Raw genomic sequence first — 17,981 nt, forward strand, 5'->3', positions numbered from 1 at the left:
TTCTTTCTATCTCATTTCTTAATCATTGCTCAATATGTATTGGAAAACCAGCTCTGAAATAGAATTGGGAACACTAGCACCCAGGGTCCCATGGGAGTCCTGGCCAGCAGCCCTCACAGGAGCAATGCTGTCCCTGTCACAGAGCAAGACGCTGACCACTCCATCCTTGTACCTCTTGGCTGATACCAAGTCCTTCTCTGCGGGGTCCCTGGGAGCCCTGAGCGCCTGTCAGGGCACCTAACTCAGAGACAGAGAAGCAATCTTGGAACAACAATGACTGCAGAGACAAGAGTGGGAGGGTGACCCAGCAAGAATCTGGAGAGATGGAAGGTAGGGCCCAAGAATCCTCTGGATGCTGGAGGGAGGAGGAGAAAGGGCATGGAAGAGAGAGAGAGAGAAGGGGTCTGTGGTCAGAGAGACACTGAAACTAGAAAGTTCTATCCAGGTCACAGGGCAGCTCAGCTCAGAGAGCAGACAGGCTCAGCAATCCCAGGCAGCCTCTACCAATTAGGAACCCACCAGTCCTGGTCTCAAGTCCTGTTTCTCCCCCTCCTAGAAGGGTCCTGACTTACTGGGAGTTAGCTGATGGGGTCTCTGCCGGGGACAGCGGGCCAATAAGGACACAGCAGGGCCTCCTGACCTCTGTCACCCAGCGGTGGGCAGACAAGTTCCCAGTGTCCTGCGGAAGGGAAGACCTGGGAATGGCCACCAAGAAGAAAGACTGGGCAGAGTGCTGGTACTCAAGCCTGTAATCCCAACTATTTAGAGACTGAGATTTGAGGATCACAGCTCAAAGCCAGCCCAAGCCAGAAGAGTCCAGGAGACTATCTCCAAGTAACACTGGTGCTCACGCCTGTAATCCTGGCTACTCAGGAGACTGAGACTTGGAGGATCATACTTCAAAGCCAGCCCCCCAGGCCAGAAAGGTCCATAAGACACGGTATCTCCAATTAATCAGCAAAAAAAAGCTGCATGTTGGCGATGTGGCTCAAGTGGTAGAGCGCTAGTCTGGAAAGAAAAAGCCAAGTGAGAACGTAGGGCCCTAAATTCAAGCCCCAGGACAGGAATGAAAACAAGAGGGTGGGGGGAGATGGCTAGGTACCACAGCGTCCCTGCTCTCTGGGGAGACGTGAGCCCTCTCATCACCCCCAGAGGGCTGGTTAGCTTGAGGGGCGGCACCACACAGGGGAAGGAAGGCCCATGTCTTCCGCCTCCTGCTGTGCTCCTGTGGCAGGACGGGACATTCAGCATCAAGCCTTTACGTGAAGCGTATGAAAAAGTCACATCAGCCCGATATCAATCTCCCCGCTCACTCCCAGCCCCGTCCTCCTGCAACTGGACTCCGCTGGCCTCTGACACTTGAGCCCCATCAGGATAGAAACAGTCGCTCAGTGACAGCAGATGGTCTTGTGCACATGCTGATGAGGAGATGGGGGGCTAGAGAAGGTTCTGGAACACCTGGTGGCAGAATCCTCCCCCCCCTCCCCACTCCCAAACTGGCTTAAGATTCCCAAAGAAAGAAGAGGAGGAAGGAAGAAGCAAAGAGAGGAAGGGCTGGACGCCCTATCATTGTGCGCCAGTGGGAACCCAGACCCAAGCCCAGGACAGATCCTGCTGGGGTTCAGCTTCAATCAGAAAGGAAAGCGCCCATCAAACACACGCCAGGCAGGGATGTGAGCGATGAGATTAGGGATTTGGAAAAGCATCTGAGGATCTGGGCCCTAGAAGACAGTAACAGGGTTTAATACCTTATCCTGGCTGTCTGGTAAACACCCTGAGCCTTGCCCACACTCCGCTAGGCAGCCCGGGCTCCTCAGGTGTGCCGACGACGGGCAGGTAGGGGCAGCCGTGGGCAGAGACAGAGAGGAGGAGCGTGGGGGTGGGGGAGGGGTGGGACGATGGGACAGGAGGCAGCCAAGCCAGACAGTCAGGGAGACAGCTGACAGGTGCAGGAAAGGGGGGCGGGGGAGAGGAAAAGGGGAGCCAGGGGATTGGTGTAACTAGGGGCTCCCGCTGCCACACCCTGGGGGTGCTGAGCAGGATGAGAGGAAGAGGCAGAGACTGTGGGCAAAAGACTTAGGGGTCTGGTCTCCCTTCCCTGGAGTAGAGGGGAGGCCTAGGGGTGCCAGACAAGATGCCCACAACTGCACGGCACTGGGTAGTGGGTGGGGGTCTTGCTTCTGGGGTTCACGATGGCCATCTAGGACAACGGTCTACCGGTATCCTTATAGGGTCACCCAAGTCTCCCCAACTCATGTACACATACCCACGCCCCAAAAGAAAGTCAGATCCGTCGGGAACAGAGCTTCCTTCTGTCCCAGACTGGCAGTGACGCAGGGAAGAGGAGAGACACCATGGCGTGGGGGCAGTAAGGAGTAGACAGACAGAAAAGGTGTTCTGTGGGGCCAGCATTCCAGCTCTGAGGTCAAGTTGCCCGTGCCCAGGGAGGCACCCCGGGTGCCACTTGTACCTTCAGACCCAGCGGGCCACTCTGCTAATCCTCTTTTCCCATTTCCGCTGCTCCTGGGGTAATTACAGTTTTGGGTTGAAATTCCCTGGGAGTGTAACACACACACACACACACACACACACACACACACACACCCTACCCCACCTGATGCTCCAGTACACAGTGGGCGTATCCTCTCAGTCAGGGGTCATTTCCACAGCTGATGGACAAACCCTAGGAGTTTAAATGGTCTTATCTGTCTCCTTTCAGTACCCAGAGCGCCAGGTGCTCAGCTGTGAAAAGGAGACGGCTCCCGGCCTGTTATGGGGCCTTGTTTCCTGCACATTCCTTAAAAATCCGGGATCCCAAGAAATTCAGCCCACAGCCTCTTCCTCTGAAAGCATCCCAAAGAGAACCAGGAGCCCGTGGCTCACGCCTATACTCTTAGCTACTCAGGAGGCTGACATCTGAGCATCCCAGTTTGGAGCCAGTCTGGGCAGGAAAGTTCTTGAGACTCTCATCTCCAATTAAAGGCTGGAAGTGGAAGTATGGCTTAAATGGTAGAGCGCCCGCCTTGAGCAAAAAAGCCAAGCAAGAGTGGAAGGGCCTGAATTCAAGCCCCAGTACACACACACACACACACACACACACACACACACACACACACGAAGGGAGACAGAACACCCTTAGAAAACCCCTGAAGAGAGGCGAGGAATGTAGCTTAGCAGTAGAGCGCCTGCCTAGCATGCCTGAAGCCCTGGGTTCGATTCTTCAGTTCCACATATACAGAAAAAGCCGGAAGTGGTGCTGTGGCTCAAGGGGTAGAGCGCTAGCCTTGAGCAAAAGAAGCTCAGGGACAGAGCCCAGGCCCTGAGTTCAAGCCCAGGACTGGCAAAAAAGAAAGAAAGAAAAAAGAAGAAGAACTGCCCTGAGATCTAGGGTGGGGGCGGGAGGCCGGTCTCGCCATTTCCCCCCCAGCAGGCTGGCAGCCAGAAAACCCTGGGCAACGCACGCGGCCCAGCCTGCCCGCGCTCTGCTGCCTGCAGCCCCTTTGGGCCATGGCTGTTGATAATTTTTCAGAGATAAACAAACCGGTTTGGATCAAACAAGACCCAACCTGAATTCTTCACCCAAAACTCAGAGCAGCCTCTCCTATCACCCATCTCCTTCCCTCTCCACCTACCTCTGCTTTCCTCAAATCAGACCACTTGATTCCTCCCCCAGTCCCCAAATTCAGTACTCTTCACTTGTGGGTTCAAAGACATCATGATCCATTGGGCCACCTGGAGAGACACTGGCTTATGAAGAGGAAGAATGGAGAAGGATAGGAGAATGTCAGATAGGAAGGAGGCCAAAGGGCTGAGAGCAAAGACGAAGGTCTGAGGTCTTCAGACACGCGTGTCCCTCCCCACCGGCTCCGTGTGCGATGTGCTTACCTTACACCCAGACTCCCTCCCTCCTGACACCCCTGCCCCTACTACCCATCCCCACCAGTCAGGTGGGTACTCCAGTGGCCCGTCTCTCTGGAGTGCTTTCGGTCCGAGCCTCCCCCAGGCCTCCCTGCAGTGGGGTCTGCTCGGTTGGCCCCTCGAGCTAATTTACACCCGTCAGGTCTTAAAATAGCAGAGGTATAAATGAAAAGTCCAATTTCTTCAAATTTGCATTGTAAAACCATCCTTCAACTTCCTTGAAATAAATTTTACTATTTTATTAGTGCAAACAAAATGGTAATAAAACACTAATACAGCGTCTTGTATCCAGGGGAAGAGCTAAAATTAACATAGAGCGAACAGTGTTTGCTATTACATTCAATTACCTTTTTACTTGAGATTTACATTCTCATCCCCTTAATCTCCATAGTAGTGGCTTCAAAATCATTCCTCCCCGGCTCTCTGCCCTTCCGGAGCCCCCACAGCTGGAAGCCAGGTCTCCCGCCCAGATGGCGTCCACCCCGGGCACCGAGCCTGCCCCAGCCTCCACAGCTGCCTCTTGTCACACAGCCCCACTCCTCAACCCTGCTCGTAATCTTCTCACATCTCAGCCTCTCGGTTTAGACAAGGCAAGTTCAAACCAGAGGCCTCTGACCCCAGACACATGCAGACATGCAGTCATCAATAAGCAGGTGCCCGGGCACGGGCCAGGGGCATTGCCTGCCGAGCCTGCAGAGCTCTGCCTGGTACAAGACAGGGGGCGTGAGCTCCCGGGAGCCTCGGGGAAACTGGCATCTCTGGTTTGACAGGTTGTGGGAGACGGTTTGCTGCATGGCACAGCTGGGGACTCCGGAGGGTGGCAGGAAGCTCCAGCCGTCCTGAGATGGGAAGGAAACCTGGGTCCAGCCCCCTGGCTCCATGGAGATACAGCCTGGAGCTTGAGGCTCGGAAGAGGTGGGGCTTAAATTAAGCCACTCACTATCCGAGCTCTTTCCCAATAGATCTAGTCCCTAAACCCGGGGGTCGGGTCACCAGCCCCCACCCTGGCCACACCATAGAGGGAGGGGTCACTCCAGCCCCGCCCTGACCCATCAAGCTGGGGTGACGGTGCTTTCAAACAGCCCAAAGGTTGGTCCTGTTGCACAGCCTAGCCTTGACCTTGACCAGGCCGCCTCCACTCTCAGCAGCCTCTTCATATGCACAAGAGAGACAACGTTCCCTGAGCTGCCTCCTTTGTGAGATGGACACACGGAAGCCCACCTGAGCCTTGCAGGGGAATCCTTCCTGAGCCCGGGGGGAGGGCACACACAGGCCGCCCAGACCCAGGCGAGGGCACACCGCACGCGCCCGGGACTGCCTTAACCCACCATCCTTTCAGCCCAGCCACGGCCAAAGCCTCCACAAATGATCTGAGCTAAGAAGCCAGATCCCTGCCCCGTCCAGGACCCAGACCGCTTCCTATCAGCCCTGGGAAAGCAGATTTGGGGAACAGGGGTGCAAGGTGATACATAATCAAGAATAGATGTAAATCCACCCCCATACACACACCAAAATTTGGTTACAACCGAGTGAAACAAGCCAAATGGAGATTAAAAAGACCCACACAACCTCATACACAAATCAATGGCTCATACGATCTCATCTACAGTCACACACGACCATTCATACACAGTCACTCGTCACACAAGAACAGTCTTCTAAACAGTCTCTTCCATCGAATCATTCATATACCACCACACGCCTGTGTCCACGTACAATCCCACACACCATTTGCACGTGATCCTACAGCCTCTCTCTCTCATGCACATATACCCCAATAGCATGCAATCTCACACACACACACACACACACACATTTCCTGTTTTCCCAAGATCTTTCTTCCTAAACCTTAGCCCTAACATGTCTTCAGGTAGACACAAGACACAGAAAATTCATCCTGGTCCAGATCCACACACGGTTCTGAATCCCACCAGCAGGAGATGCAAGGTAAATGCCAAAAGGAACCTTTATTTTATTTTATTTATTATTATTATTATTATTTTTGTGCCAGTGTTGGGGCTTAAACTCAGGGCCTCATGCATTGGCTTAGCTTTTTCACTCAAAGTGAGCACTCCACTTTTGGTTGTTGCTTTTTTTCTTCTTCTTCGTTCTGTCAGTCATGGGGCTTGAACTCTGGGCCTGAGCCCTGTCCCTCAGCTCTTCAGCTCAAGGCTAGCGCTCTACCACTTGAGCCACAGCGCCACTTCTGGTTTTCTGGTGGTTTATTGGAGATAAGAGTCTCACGGATGTTCCTGCCTGGGCTGGCTTTGAACCGTGATTCTCAGATCTCTGCCTCTTGAGTAGCTAGGATTACAGGCGTGACCCATTGGCACCCAGCTCCACTTTTGGCTTTTTGCTAGTCAATTTGAGATGGGAGTCTCAGATGGACTTTCTTGCCCAGACTAACTTTGAATCACAATCCTCAAGTCTCAGTCTCCTAAGTAGCTAGGATTACAGGCGTGAGCCACTGGCACTTGACTTCAATAAAAGAGGAAGCTTTGAGCCCAACTGGGAAGTACAGGCACAGGCTGTTGGCCACTGGGCACAATCAGCCACAACTCTACAGACCCGTGGCTTTCCTTGCTTTTCTGGGCCACTGGCTGCCTCTGTCCTGGGCGCCTCCTGCCCATTCCCGGCTTGCCTGTTACACAGATGCAGAAGACCCTTCGGTGGAAAGAGCACAGGGCCATGGCTCCCACAGAGCTTGGGAGCTGGTCTTGGCTCCAACTGGCCTTCTCCATTTTTTTTTCCTCTTCTTTTTTTTTAATTTTTCTTCTCCCCACCCGTGAAACAAAAGAAAGTTTGTTGTTGAAGCACAAACCTTCCTTGGGCTTTGTCCGAGTTCTACCTTGTTTTTCTTTTCCTTTCTGTCTCCCCACCCCCCCTCCCTTCCCTACCTCCCCACCTTGAATAAATAAAGCGCCCAAAGCTGGCACTGGCTGGTAAGGAAAGTACAAACTATCTCATAATTTTATAATTTTTTTTTTCACACACTGGCCTAGGGTTTGGGGCAAATGACAAAAGCTATTGTTGAGCAGAATAACACGAAGTTCTGAGTCACCCATACGCCTCGGCTTCCTGAAATCTCATAGGTCTGAGAGGCTGGCAGAGCCGGTGAGCTCAGAGGCCTGGGGGGGCCGTGGGTGCGGGCGCCCTCTCGCCAGGCAGCCCCGCCCCCCACCTTTGCCAGGGCTCCCCGCTGGGCCGACTCGTTGGCTCTGTTGGTTTTTAATCATAGGGGAGAATTTAAATAAAATGTTGTGAAATAAAAAACAAATCACCCTAACGCTATAATTTTCATTTTGGAGGACTAGCTTTCAAGCTTTGTCCGGGAGTGTTGGTAATTTTTATATCATTTCTTGTGAGGCCTTTGAAACATTCAGTATTGGTGGTGTATGTGTGTGTGTGGGGGTGCATTTTCCACCTGGACTACAAATATTTTTCCATGTTTCGAAATCATCTTCAGGATGGTTATTTGTACAGGTGACGGGGTATTTTTGTTATTCTTGAACTGCTGTTATAAAGGTGGAAGGCGACTTCTCCTTGAATTTGATCATTTATCACGAGCTCTGAGCAATGCGGACACCGTGGCTGCGGAGGCCTGGCCTTCAGGTGTGCCCAGAGGATGGGCAGGGGCTCCACCCATGCCCTACCCACCCTAAGCCCAGCCAGGAGCTGCGCTGCGCTACCCCCCAGAGGGACACGGGTTCCAGCAACCACCCTCATCCTCGAGCTGACCTTCACCCCCACCAACTGCACTTCCTCTTTTCTAAAGCGCCCTGGCATTAAGAGATCGTGACAAGGCTCGGCTCTCTGTTTTTATATCTGAATATCTCAGAGCACTTAGCAAAGACTTTCATTTTCTCATTACCCCAAGGAGAGGAGGTCATTCGGGAAACTGGCCCAAACATTCCCATTTGTCAAAAGCAAGAAGGAAAGAGAGTTAAAAGGAAAATTCTACCACTTAACTGAGCAAAACCAAGCCCGGGAGCACGCAGGGGCCTCGCCTGCCCACTTCCTTGGCCGGCGTCTCCCATACAACTTCAGGAGCCTCGTGACGGCAAAGATGGCTGGGGGCCAGACCCAGGTTTCCATTTCTCCCAGAGTCAATCTCTCCCCCACGACCTCGGCTCAGGAGACCCTCCTAACCTCATCCAGGGTCTCAACCCAAACCCTAGACTAGGATGGTCATAATAATGGAAAATACACATTACCTAAATATCAGTGGTCACCCAAAAGGGTGGGGGGTGGGGGGGCGGGAAGGACAGTAGAAAGAAATACAGTACGTGCTAACTAAGGTTGGATCGTGACAGTTCGGGGTGAATCTCCTCCCTTTCATCTGTTTCCAAAAGCTAGAAATAAATGCAGTCCTCTCTTTTCCAGTGCATTTCAGAGTCAAACCAACCCACGTTTTACACCTGGCTCTGGGCATGGGGGTGCCTTGCTTTAATCCAAGCACTTGAAATGCCAAGAGGCTGGGAGAGCTGAAGGCCAGTCTGGGCTACATAGCAAGATTCGGTTGTTAAGAACACAGACACATAAAATCTAGCCCTCCTTCAAGAAGCTGGGTAAATCCAGCTAAATTCCTTAACCTCTTAGAGTCTTATTTCCTCCAAGGCACAAGGTAAATGGCCCCAAGACCTGTTCCCTGTCCCCGAGTCTCTGAGGATCTCACACGGAGCTCAGGATCAATTTCCTTCTTCATTTAAGAAAATGGAAATGCAAAAGCAACTCAGCTTGCTCGCCGCCTCCTGCACGTTCCTTCCCCTCCCTGAAGTCTCCGGACTTCTTCCATATACTTTACCAGCCTCCTCTTCTCCCCCAAGCAGGTCTAGGCTCTCCTGGGACTCACCTGGAAGGTGGGGAGGGGGGATCCGAGACGCCAGGACAAGCCCCTTCTCTGACCCCCATCCACCAGGACCAGGACAGGCCCGGCCTATGCCTCCAGGTAGCGCCCAGGCCTTCCTCATGCAACCACGCGAAGGGAGGACACACCGGGCTGGTGATTCCTGAGTTTTTGCCTTCCTGGCAGCCGCCCTCTAGGAACAGGTGCCAGGCTGCCAAGGCCACCTGCTGCTGGGGAGGGCAAGGGCCACACTTCCGTCTGCCAGAACCAAGATGGCGGCAGCATCTGAGCACAGACTCCTCCCTGGCCAGACAATCCTGGCTCGTCCAGGGGCTGCCACTGAGGCAGTCCAGCCAGGCAGTATGGGTATGGCCAGGGTTTCCTCAGCTCCCTCCAGGGATCGGGGTGGGTATGTTTGCCTTGCTGGCTTGGCAAGTATGCCTCAGCAGACTCAACAGCCACAGCCTGTGGGCTGGGGCTCCAGTCTGGCCTTAAGGAGTCCTGGAGCCCCAACACAGGGACCTTCCCACCTTTCTGATGGCAGACAGGAAAATGGAACAGAAGTAGGAAAGGCAGCAGCGACGGCTACCTGGCCATCCTCTGCCAGGCCTTATGCCAAGTACCCTGCCAACCTGATGTGATAGGGACTATTATTAGGCGTCTTTATATTGTTTATTATTTATTTATTTATAGTACCAGTCCTGGGGTTTGACCTCAGGGCCTGGGCTCTGTCCCTGAGCTTTATTTACTCAAGGCTAGTGCTCCACTACTTGAGCCACAGCTCCACTTCCGGCTATTTGCTAGTTAATTGGAGACCAGAGTCTCACGGACTTTCCTGCCCCGGCTATCTTTGAACTGCCATCCTCAGATGTCCGCCTCCTGAGTAGCCAAGATAACAGGTGCAAGCCACCAGTGCCCGGAATAGCCATCCTCTTTTATAGCGGAGATAACGCAGCCTCAGAAAAGTTTGAAACCAGGGGCTAGGGATTGAGACCAATGGACTTGACCGCCATTCTCCCAGCCCAGCTCTTAAAGCACACAGAGTCCACTCAGCCTTTCTAGGGAGGCCCCTGGGATGTAACTCCCCACTACACCACGGCTCCCCCCCCTCAACCCTGAGCTGCCAGGGAGGAGGGCCGGGGACCCAGCAGGAGCTCAGCGGGGAGCGGGGGTGCTGGGTCACCGGGGCAGACAGTCTCCCATCGCGCTGAGCACAGCACATCGCTCCATTCAGGAACCCAACGTCAAACACACAGCCGGGTCCAGAGTGGATTCAGCCCTTAACTCATTCGCGATCGCTGGCAGGACCATCCAGGCGGCAAGCAACTGGGAGGGAGGTGCCAATTTGGGAAAGTAGGGGCCAGGCCATCCCGGGGAGGGGGGAAGGGGGCAGACCACAGCTGCTAAGATTGATCCATACCAAAAGAAATCATAATTCGTGGCAAAATCTCCCTTTAACAACAAAAAAAAATAAAAATAAAAAAGCACTGGGAGTTTGGGGAGGAATGTGTGAGCGTGGCCAGGGTGGGGTGCGTGCTGCGGGGAGCTTGCTTTCTACCCACTGCCAAATTCTCATTCACTGTCAGCTCCAATCCATTCGGCGCTGGCTGACTCAATTGCCTTTTCACGGGGAAAGGAGCCTGCACAATGAGGGGGACTTTTCAACCCCAAATTAGCACACAGGGCACTGGGCAATGTCCGGGAATCAACACACACACATCCCCGCAGGGGCCACCGACTCCTGAATCAGCCCAGCCAGCCCTGCAAGCCACATCTGGACACCCGCTCTTGATGCTTTGGGGAATCTGTGTGTGCGCGCGCACGCACGTGCGCGCGCACACGCATGTACACACAAGCACAAAGGCTTGGACTCAGGGCCTGGGTACTATCCCTGAGCTGTTTTGCTCAAGGCTAGCATTCTACCACTTGAACCATAGCTCCACTTCTGGCTTTTTGGTAGTTAATTGGGGATAAGAGTCTCACAGACTCTTTTCTGCCTGGACTGGCTTTGAACTGCGATCCTCAGATCTCTACCTCCTGAATAGCTGGGGTGACAGGCGTGAGCCACCAGCATCTGGCTGGGTGTTTTCTTTTCTAATATGGCTTGACCATATTAGACATATGCGTGTACATGTGCGTGTGCATGTGTGTGTCTGTCTGTCCGTCTGTCTGTGTGGCTGTGTCCACTTAGGAGCATGCTTATAAGTAGAAGAAACAGATTGACTCAAAGCCTTCTACAAGTCTTCTTTCTTTTCGGAGAAAAGAGCAATGCAGGGATGGGGGGGGGGGGGACATTTAAAATAGGTTCCCCAAAGGCAGGGTTTGGGTCAGGGAGTGCTGTTGGGTTGTTTGGCTGGTTAGTTATGAGGTCTTGCTATGTATCCCAGGCTGGCCTGCAGTTACTCTGCAGCCATGCTGACCTTGAATTTGAGATCCTCCTGCATCTGTCTCCTGAGTGCAAGGATTACAGGCATGTACTACCACGCCCAGCTTGAGACTGGGGGGTGGGGGGTAGGGATCTTATTTAAACTAATTCTAGAAAAGGTCGATTATGGATACATCAGCATTTGGTAGGGGAGTGTTCCTAAGAACTTGGCAGTCACTAAAGCTCTTCAATAATCATTATGAAAATCATATCAACAACTGTAATGATTATGGCAATAATGGTGGCCCCCATTTTTTCAAGTGCTCATTTTTTTTCAAGTCCTCTACAAAGTGCTCCTCGCGTGACTTCAGTTAGTGGTCACAAGAACCCTAAGGGTGGGCTGGGTCTACTGTCCACTTCCACAGGCTCAGAGGCTCAGCAAGAAGAGTTTGTAAGCCCATCCTCCTAAAGAGCACAGCTACATCGCCCTGCCCATCCCAGGAGAGAGGAAGCCTGCTCCAGAATAGAAAGAGGAGGTAGACTCCCACCACAGAGGCCTTGGCTCTGGGCAGGGGGCCCTCTCCAATATCCCGGAACTTTCCTTCACTGTCCCCTGGGGGCTCCTCCATCAGCTCAAGCGCTGACGGATGCTGTTCCGCAGAACTTCCTGCGATGCTGCTGGAAATGTTCTCTCTGTGTTGCCCAATACAGTATCACTACCCTCTGGGGCTTGGGCATATCTAAGCCAACTGTTTGGGAGGGGTAGTACTGAGATTTGAACTCGGGCCTTTATACTTGCTAGGCAGGTGCTCTACCCTTTAAGCCACACCTCAAGCCCTTTTTGCTCTTTGTTACTGTTGCAATAGTCTGGATTCTGTTCCCACGCTCCCTCCCCGGCCAGCCCAGATAGAGATCCTTCTATGTGAGCTCCCTACAGTTCACAACACTGTGCCCAGCTTTAACAAGTCATGTGAGCTAGTGGCTAATGGATTGGCCAGGACAGATCCTAAATTCTCCAGCTACCCTGTTCCCGTCCAGCCCGAGAGCTATTTTGAAATAAAGACAAGCAGGAATGGGGCATAGAGGCAAGGTCTTCCATCTGAGCCTGTTACCTCTCCTTCCTTCTCCCCTCCCTTCCTCCCTCTTTCTTTCCCTCCCTCTCCCTCCCTCTCTTCCTCCTTTCTATCCATACTTTTCCCTCCCTCGTCTGGTCCTTTCCTCCCTCCTTCTTTTTTGTCTCTCTCTTTTCTTCCTTCCCTCCCTTCCTCCCTCCCTCCCTTCCTTCGTTCCCTTCCCTTCCCTCCCTCCTCACTTTCCCTCTCTCCTTTCTCAGCAAAAAGCATCAGTTTAATTAGATAAATCCTCCTAGCATGCGGCCTGGAGCTCGTCATGGAAATTAACCTGCTCCCAGATCTCAGATAGTGAAACAAGAACCGGGGTGTTTTGGCGTAGCACAGTGAAATGGGAGAGGCCGATGGAGTTTCATACGCCTCATCTCCATAAGTGCCCCTCGCCCCTCCCGTGCCCCCTGCCCTTGTCTCCTTCGGTCACAGTCTGTCTCCGTGCCCCCTCTGCCTCTTCTCCCAGCCTTCCCTGTCCTCTCCCTGCAGGCCTGGGGCAGGCCCCGCTCCAGGGAGAGTGGGAAAGCTTGGCTCCATCCGCGTGAGTGGAAGGGACGGACATCAGTGCCTGGCTGAGCCTCGAGCCTCTGAAACTAGCTCAGGTCACGAAGGGACTCAGCTGCGGCGAGGCCCGCGCAGCACCTCGGCCTCTCCCCGCAGACCTGCTGTGCGCATCTAGGGCAACCTAACGTTCAAGGCTGGTCCTGAGCCACCAAGCCCTCACAGTGACCCCACCGGGTCAGAATGCCAGCCTCACGTCACAGACACAGAAACAAAGGGTTCGAGAATGAACCTGCCCCTGTGGGAACACAAATCAATCCTATGCCAGACACGCTGCCTGGCCACGATGGAGCCTGAACCCAGACTCGGGCACCAGTGGGTGTGTCCACAGACAACCTGAGCTTCCACCTCAGCCTCCTGTCCCAAACAGCTCCTCGCCCCACCCACTTGGGACCAACATCACCTGTGGGCACGATCTTCGTTCTTTCTCCCTCCTGACCTATCCCCCAAGATGAGGGAGACTGAGGCACAGGCTAAAATCATCCAACTCTCATCCCCAGCTCCGGGGCTCCAGGATGAATCATGTACAATATGTAAAGTTCCTCAGTGAGCTGTCGGGTGCATCCAGGCCTTGAACGGGATTCCCCCCCCCCCCACGGTACCCACTCAGCTCCAAGCTCCCACTAAGAGAACCCACCCACTGCGCCAGGCCTGCGGCTTGCTGTAATGGAATTCGCAGAGGTCCCTTTGCGACGCGTACCGTGTTACAGACAGCCTGCTTGCCCGCCATCGGGGAGACTCCGCACCGGATAACGCGAGCAGGATAAAGTCTTCATCATACTTAATTACTTCCAAAGGACTTTCGCAGCTACAAGCCCAGTGGACTGTCAGGACCATCCTAGAAGACACTATTGGGCAAGACTGGAAACTGAGGCCCACGGAGATCAAATGATTTGCCCAGACACACAGAGCCAGAACCGGAAGGAGATCTCCTGATGCCAGCCTCCCCGGACATATCTCAAAGACCCCGAGCTACGAAGCTCTGGGCATGGAAAAGGAGGGGACAGCTAGACCTCAGCTCTGGACCATCATCTCTTTGCCTGCCCCTGGCCTACCGTCTCTCCAAGGGTGAGATTTCCCTGAAATTCCCAAGGAACCCCAGGACTAGTGGGCCCGGAAATGGCCCACACATAGCAAACGGCACAGCTGAGCTACCCGGGGCGAGGGGGGTGGTGGGGCTGGAGACGCTGGCACAGCCCCCGTGGGTACTCTGCCAGCAATTAGTGCTGGGGAAGGGTGCCAGCCTGGCAGAGCGCCTTCCCCCACCCTTTCGTCTCATTTACACACTCATGCACACACACACACGCACACACGCACACACACACACGCACACGGGCTCACCCACCCAGAGACCAGCAGCGGAGAGCAGCTCGGCTTCCTTTCGGTAACTCTCATCAGCACGACACAGACGCACGATGTGCAATTTGGCCATCACCACTCCTAACCAAGAGACAGGCAGAAGCCATCCGCCATTAACCCGTCCTGTTCCCTCTGCTTTACACCGGCTCACACACCAGCCTTCATCTCCAACTCCCACACGCTCTCTGCAGCTACCCAGAACTTGCTTTCCAAAAGAAAGAGAAGGTTTGCTTTTCACCCCCCCGCCTTTCTTTTTCCAACTTACTATGAGAAGTCAGGCCTGAAGTGTGCTGTTCTCTATACCTACCTATCTCTCCCAGGGGAAAGCTGTCCATGTGAGAACATGGCTTTTGGCTGAGACCTTTCCTCACTCACCCTGGGCATCTTAGAGAAGCAGCAGCCTGGGACCCTGGCTTTGGCTCGGGCAGCTGCAAGGCCAACGTGTATATTAGCTGTGTACCATCTACAGGGACCTCTCCTCCCCCACTCCGCCCATCCTGGAGAACTATAAAGAAGCCCATCAAAGCAAGGGACCTGAGGGTCTTGGTCTGGGTTTCTAAGATCTGCAAAGATCCTCAGAGAATAAACAATATGTATGCTTATGAAGTGTTTTATAGTAAGAGGATTCTCAAAGGGTGGCACAGGAATTCAAAAGATGGCTCATGCCCTAGCTACTCAGGAGACTGCGATTGAAGGATCAAGGTTCAAAGCCAGCCTAGGTAGAAATAGCTCATGAGACTCTTACCTTCCATGAACCACCAAAAAGCCAGAAGTGGAGTGGGAGCTCAAGTGGTAGAGTGCTAGCCTTGAGTACAAAAGCTTAGGGACAACACCCAGGTACTGAGTTCAAACCCCAGGACCAGAGAGACAGATGGCTCAGAGAGAGATAGACAGGCAGACAGGTAGACAGGTAGACAGGCAGACAGACAGACAGACACAGAGGGACAGAGAGAGAGATAGAGAGAGAAACTCAGAGCCCTCTCCCCAGCTCAGCAGTGCCTTGTGCCTAAGTGGGGAATGGACAGGAAACACAGGCTGGATTCCAGCCACCCAGCTCTGAGAGTCTCTGGCTGGCTGTCTTCCCCTCTTAGGAGTTGCCTGTTCATCCTGCTCTGCCGAGAGCTAGCTGGTCACAGGATGGCCAGCTCACTGGAGATGGGCCGTCCACCCTCTTGCCTGTCGGCCAGAACTGCCTGCTGAGCGGCAGAGTGAGCTAGCGCGGAGCAGCCCACCTCGGGAGGCAGCCGCTCCTCGCTCCGCTCGCAGCTTGCTGAGCCTCACAGATCCTTTAAGCCACCTAGTGTCCAGAGCTGAGCTGTGGCTGCTGCTGTCCGGCCCTCTTCCCAGAGCGGTCATGGCCATTACAGAGGAGCCTGAGGGAACTGGGGGAGGGGAGGGGGAGGGAAGGGAAGGGATGTGGGACAAAACCACCTCTCCCCCTACTTGAGCCTTCTCTAGGAGTCTGAGGTCAGGGGACGGGGGACACAGTGGCCAGGAAGAAGCAAAGGCCCCTACACGGCCCCCCTCCAAGTGAGGTAGGGCAGTTCCCACCACCCTAGCCTTATTCCTCGCATCTTATTCCACCCCATCTTGGATTCTCCACTCAAGCAACTCACCCTTCCTGGGACATCCTGGAGTTCCCCAGCCTCGCTATCAGGCTTCCTGTAGTGCCCCCAAACCCTGGGCCTTCACTCCCACAGGGCCTCTGCGCCCCTGCCTCCCTCCCACCCCTCCTCTGCTGTCTCTTTTCCTCTGTGTCCTCAAGACTCCTCTCACCTTGAGAAGTGTTAGGATTACCAGCATTTACACTCAATGCTCTTCTTTATTCCTTAAGACTTATTAAGAATGATAATGAGTTCGAAGGAGCCACACGTCCCTGTCTCTCTCTCTCTCCCTCTCTCTCTCTTCCTCCCTCCCTCCTTAACCCCCCCACTCCTCTGCTCTCTCTCCCTCTACGTGTCTTTTCCACCAAAGACACACAGGACAAATCCAGACCAAAAGGGGAAAAAAAAATCCGACCACACGGAACAAGGGCAATGGAGGGTTTATATTCAATAAATCTAGCGCTCTTCTGTCCCTCAGTTGTTGCCCACAATTGTTGTGATTTTTAGCAGACAGCCCCCCTCCCCTCTCCCAGGACAGGCCACCTCTTGCTCTGCCGGACTCTGGATTGGGGGGGGGCGTAGAAGAAGGGCTCAGCTTGCCTACAAAAACCTCGTTAACATGCTGCTCTTAAATGGTTGATTAATTTTTGCAGAATTTATGACAGGCTTTAGCTCTCCCCCCCCCCAAGCTGTGTTCTCAGAATGACAGCAACTTAACTTGAACTTGAAGGGGGGGCAGGATGGGGGGGAACCGCCTGCTCTAGTGAACACTTGCCCCTAGAACCGGCGGCAACGGGGTGACAGATGGGAGACACACGGATGCCTTTGCCCAGATAGGAGACGGGGAGACCCCAGGGCAGCGACAGCCACACCTGACTTTTGGCTGCTGGGATTTCTTTATTATTTTTTTCCTGCTCAGAGCTGGCAAGAACGCTGGGGCTTGCGCCCAGCAAACCACAAAGCGCATCCTGGGCAGAGACCGGACGTATCGGTCTGCCGAGCTGCCCTTCAGAGAAAGCGAAGAACAGATCCTAATGAAATTACGGTTTTTAAAATGTCTATAAATTAAATCTATCTCCCTCTCTGTGTGCCTCTGCCCCCACCCAGCTCCCTCTTCTAGCAGCCTTGCCTGCCTCTCCTCGGTTCCCTCTGCTCATGTCTGTGTCTCTGATATAGACATCAAGAGGTTACAGGCTCAATTACAACTCCGCTCCAGTCCCAGCATCACACTTGCTGGGCCTTCCCTTCTCCTCCTCAGAAACCAGATACCAAAGAAATCTCTTCTTTAGGTATATATGTTTTTATTATCAATGCCAAAAGCCGAAAGATTCTTCCCGTCGACTCATAGCCTTTTCTTTTTTCTTTTCTTTTTTCCATTTATTCAGACAGGGAGGAAAATAGTCTTTTAAATTCTAAGGACAACATAAATGCTTCCCTCTGTATCAGTCCCCATTTGAAAGGACACACACACACACACACACACACACACACACACACACACACACACTCACGGCTATGAATGACATTTTTAAAGGAGGACTGGACAGCAGTAGAAAGGTGTTTAAGGTACATCCGGGCATAAGAGCGGCTGGAACAGCAGTGGGAAATCTCACGTTTCTAAAGTTAAAGGGTGACATCATAAGGTTTCTTTCTGTCAGCAAAGGTTCACTTGAAGAGGACACCACATAAAAGCAATTAAAAAAAAAAAGGAAAGTAGATGGCTTCAACCTCCCCCCAAAACTGTAACTACAGGTAGAAAGGCGATTCACATACAATCTAATGTCATCTTGTACAAGGGCCACCCCAAAAAGAAAAACAAAATAAGTCATCCAACTCTGTCAGTCATCTGGGGGCAGCTGCCTGACAAGCAGGGCCAGCCTCGAGCTGGAGGTCGACAAGAAAAGGAAATAAAAGCCAAAACTCCACCATCGTGCAGGAAAAAATGAACCAGAGGGAACTCCAAAAACTACTTTGCTAGGAAAAAGCACTTAAGATGAAGGCTGGAGAAAGCTGCAGCTGAAGGTGAATAGGAAAGAAAAACTTTGCCTCTCCAATTAAGCAGACAGGGCAAAAGAAGGGAGGTTGGAGGGGGGGGGGCAGGGGGGCGCACATTACTAGCAACCCATTAATTCTTTCCTGTAAACAGTTTAATTAAATTTTGCAAAATACAGGAGAAATACTCATTTTAGAGTGCTTTCCCCAACCTC

This window comes from Dipodomys spectabilis, unplaced genomic scaffold, assembly GCF_019054845.1.
Source record: "Dipodomys spectabilis isolate Male_0828 unplaced genomic scaffold, ASM1905484v1 ptg000188l, whole genome shotgun sequence".
NCBI classification, from domain to species: Eukaryota; Metazoa; Chordata; class Mammalia; order Rodentia; family Heteromyidae; genus Dipodomys; species Dipodomys spectabilis.